General features: G+C 38.4%; 1 pseudogene; it reads right to left on the bottom strand.

Annotated features, from left to right (window-relative positions):
• Positions 1-4,150, bottom strand: part of LOC105550554 — a 24,363-nt pseudogene extending 20,213 nt beyond the window's left edge.
• Positions 4,151-4,723: the final 573 nt, after the last annotated feature.

The following is a 4,723-nucleotide window of genomic DNA, read 5'->3' as shown; positions in this document are numbered from 1 at the left end:
AGAAAGAAATTTATTAGTTTTTGGCAAAGATTAAAACATTTGATAACATAAGTTGCCAAGGATATTGAGAAATAGAGACCCTCATGTATTGCCAGTGGAATATAAATCAGTACTTTCTATGGAAGGCAATTTATCAAAGTTAGAAATACACATATTATTTGGTTCGGCAATTGAGTTAGGTTGAACATATTTCATTGGTTTAAGAGCCTTATATTTCCCTTCCTGTGAACTATTTGTTCATATCTTTTGCCATTTTTTCTAAGAGGTTATTGTTGTTTCTATGATCTGCAGGAGTTCTTTATAGATTAGGGAAATTTACTCTTTGTGAAATGTATTGTAAATTTTTTTCCAGTTTCATCATTAGTCTTTTGATTAATGCTGTTTAAGCTGTTGAAATTATCAATCATACTTGGAAAGGCCTTTCTTGAAAAGTCTATGTTTTTTTAATCTCAGCCAATTTCTTCTAGAAATATTATGACTTCTTTTTTATATTTAAAACATTTATTCACTAGAAATTTATCCTTTTGTAAGGTGTGAGATACAATTTTATTCTAGTCTAGATAATTATCTGTTTGTCTTAAACCATTTATTGAATAATCTAAACTTTCCTCACTGATTTGAGATCCTTGCATATTCAACCAGAAAAAGACAGGAACCATAATGGAAATATGAATAATGATTATAAACAGGCAATTTACACAGGAAGAAACTTAAAAGACTAGCAGATATATGAAGAGATGCTCAAATTCCTTAGTCATCAGAGCAGTGCAAATTAAAATAATAATGAATGGCAGAAATTAAACTGTATTTATTTGTAGCAATACGGTGGGAGAAGAGGAGGTGATACAGGAACCCTAACACCACTGGAGTGACCATTTTGGAGAATAGTCTCTTAATGTGTACACATGCCTGAAGATCCAATGGTTCTTTCCTGGGTCTGTGTCCGAAGTAAATTCTCATATAGACTCAAAGAGCACATGACTGAGGATGTTCATAGTTGCACTGTGGTGGTGGTGAGGCCAGGGGGTAGTTGGAGGCAATCCAAGCATCCATCACTGAGGAAGTAAACAGGCAAAATATGCAACTGCAGATTACTACTCAAAAGTTGTAAAAAAAAAAAAAAAAGTTGTAAACTGAATATATTATACACAGCAGCATGAGTGGATATTCAAAATATGGTGTTGAGCAAAAAAGGAAACAGAATGAGATATATAACACAATAACAAACTTACAAATTTAAAATATATACATGTAAAATAATAATATATATAAGGTCACATACAAAAAGTTAAAATTGGCTGGGCACGGAGGCTCACGTCTGTAATTCCAGCACTTTGAGAGGCCGAGGTGGGCGGATCACCTGAGGTTAGGAGTTCAAGACCAGCCTGGTCAACATGGCAAAAACTCATCTCTACTAAAAATACAAAAATTAGCCAGGCATGGTGGCAAATGCCTATAATCCCAGCTACTCGGGAGTCTGAGGCAGGAGAATCGCTTGAACCAAGGAGGCAGAGGTTGCAGTGGGCCAAGATTGCGCCACTGCACTGCAGCCTGGGCGACAGAGTGAGACTCTGTCTCAAAAAAAAAAAAAAAAAGTTGAAATTGTAGAATTTTTGCCATTGGAGGCAATGAATGGAAATAAAGAGGAATTTCAAAGAGAGAGAAAAAGACTGATGATGATAATGTGCCACAAACTGTGAAATATGATTAATTCAACCTTCTTTGCCTGAAGTGAAAATTAAAAATAAAAAGCTCATTAAGGTTACCAATCTCTCTGCTCTCATCTTACTAGAATTCTTGGTAGCATTCAACAGTCAGTTGGCTACTCCTACTTTCTTGAAATGTGTTTGTTGTAAGATCATGTCACTTTTCTACTGAAAATTTTCCCAATGGCTTCTGGTTTCATTTACAGTAAGATTCAAACTTTTTGTTTTTGTTTTTGTTTTTGAGACAGGCTCTTGCTCTGTTGCCCAGACTGGATTGCAATGTTATGATCACAGCTCACTGTAGCCTCAACCTCCTGGACTCAAGCAATCCTCCCACCTCAGCCTCCTGAGTAGCTGGGACTACAGGTGTGTGCCACCAAGCCTGGTTAATTTTTTTATTTTTAGAGACAGGTCTCATTATGTTGCTCAGTCTGCTTTCGAACTTCAGGGCTCAAGTGATCCTCCTGCCTCGGCCTTCCAAAGCGCTAGGATTATAGGTGTGAGCCACCATACCTGGCCAGATCCAATCTGTGCCATTCCATGACCTGGCCCTTCGCTCCCTCTCAGATTCCATCTTTGCCCACCCTGCTCACTGCACTTTGGTCACCCTCACCTTTCTTCCAACTCACCAAATCACTCCCTCCATAGGCTTCGTGCTTGCTTTTCTTTCTCTCTGCTACTCTTCCTTTGGATCTTCACAGGGCATTTTGGTATTTAAACTTAAATGTTGTCAAGAAGGGATGAGTAACTTGATCTCACAGGGTATTTTATTGTGTATTTATTTATTTGCTAAACAAAACAAGAGTGCCTGATCTGACCTTACAGCATTACAGTTAAATAATATTAAAGGTATTTTGACTTTGTATTCTACAGGAATTGACTTTGACTTCTGCTCAGCTTCCTTGAAGGGCCCCCACTACCCAACAAAAGCATTTTGGATTTTCCAAATTTACATGGAAATGCATAAGTAGGTGTGCTCTATTCCTAGTCCCCAGTAACAAAATTACTTTCTCATCACCTGCTCAGTCTCTACTGGAAGAGACCGAACTAACTTTCAAATTGGTAATTGCAGCCAATTAGAAGTTTGTGAAACAGTTTTGAGAGTCACAAGCAGCATTCTAAAAACATGCAATATATTACCGTAGAATCTCATGGAAAATATCAGTGTACCACACTGATCCTTATCCAGGAATACAGACACTTTAACTGCTGATGAAGAGAAGGACAGGGAGGGAAGGGTGACTGCAGTCACTGGAACTCCTAGGTTCCTTTGTTGGACAGGTAACATTGTACAGCCTAATTTTAGGTTATCACAACTATCCGTGACTTATGAAATGAAGTAAAGGAGAATTTCATTCGGTGATTAAAAAAACTCATAATTTTCAACTGGGATACACTGAAGAGCTTTAGGTATGTTTTTGGGAAAACACCATCATGTGTGTTGTGTGTGTGACGTGTGTGTGAACTATGATATATTAATCAAACTAGTATAAATTGCTCTCAAATAGATTGCTTTATTATTAGAAGAAAAAGGAATAAGAAAGTGAAAAATACAGAAACATATTCCAATTTAGCTGCTGGGTCTGGAATTATAGTGGAAATATTGAGAAAATGTTAACTCTATCATCAAACATTGACTTTACATCTCATTCTAAAAAGAAAAAGCACTTTTCCTGCAAATAAAAGCTTAATACCTTCAAAATTAAAAGGACATCTGAGGCTGGGCGTGGTGGCTCACACCTGTAATCCCAGCACTTTGGGAGGTCGAGGTGGGCGGATCATGAGGTCAGGAGTTCGAGACCAGTCTGGCCAACACAGTGAAACCCTGTCTCTAAAAATACAAAAATACAGAATTTTCTAAAAATTTCTAAAAATACAAAAATTAGCTGGGCGTGGCGGTGCGTGCCTGTAATCCCAGCTACTCGGGAGCTGGAGGCAGGAGAATTGCTTGAACTTAGGAGGCAGAGGTTGCAGTGAGCCAAGATAGCACCACTGCACTCTAGCCTGGGCAACAGAACAAGAATCCATCTGGGGAAAAAAATAAAAGGATATCTGAAAATTTAGCATGATGAACTTGTCGATAAACCCCTCCTATATGTTCCTAAAAAAGGAGGGGGGTAGAGTTATTGACACAATTTCTCAGTTTTTCCACAAATCTTTTTAATTTTTTTGGTTACATAAATTAACTCATTTATTATAGGCTAGTGATGTCTCAAAGAGTAGAGGAGCGTCTACTGGTCTTTCAATTGCTTCAGTTCTTTACCTTGATAGCGGAAGTGGTATTGTAGGTCCAGACAATGTGGTTCCTGCATGAAGACACCGCTACTGTCTTCATACAGGAACCACAGTGCCAGATCCCCACAGCTCATCTCTGCATCTTGGTTTTGCCACAGAAAAGAGCAAATGTACTTGGAGTGCTGGCTGATTTCAATTTTCTTCACCATTTTCCGGAGGGAGGCCCCACAGCAGGTCCTATATTTACCAACGATTCCAACTTCTTGGTTCAGCCATGTCACCGTGAACTATGACCCAGCTCAGAGAGCTATTCCACAAATCTTATGGAGAAAGACAATCAGTGTGCAAAAGAAATATGGGTCATAGTAAGTGCTGAAAAACTTCATCCGGTATTTATGGGTATGGTGCACATGCTTTCAGTGACAAATCAGCTGATAAATGAAAAACTATACTTCTTGGCAAAAACACAGTATCAGTGTATTACCTACCACAGAATATTTACAGCAACAATAACTATGATGTAGTAACAGTCCAACTTGCTAAGAGTACTAATACTGAAAGTTGCATAATATTTTTATGCCAGATATGTGTAGCAAGATAATTTTATAGAGGAATTATTGACTGTATAGAGAAAAATATATTCAGAATTTTAAAATAGTTCCCTTGGCCTCCATCACGGCAAGTAGTAGCAGCATCAGGGCGGCAGCAGTGATCAGAATGCGGTGAGGGAGATCGTGGACATTCTGCTTGTAGTCCCAGCTACTCCGGAGGCTGAGGCAGGA

The sequence above is a fragment of the Mandrillus leucophaeus genome, unplaced genomic scaffold, assembly GCF_000951045.1.
Source record: "Mandrillus leucophaeus isolate KB7577 unplaced genomic scaffold, Mleu.le_1.0 Scaffold49, whole genome shotgun sequence".
NCBI lineage: Eukaryota > Metazoa > Chordata > Mammalia > Primates > Cercopithecidae > Mandrillus > Mandrillus leucophaeus.
This window is presented reverse-complemented; position numbering and strand designations above follow the sequence as displayed.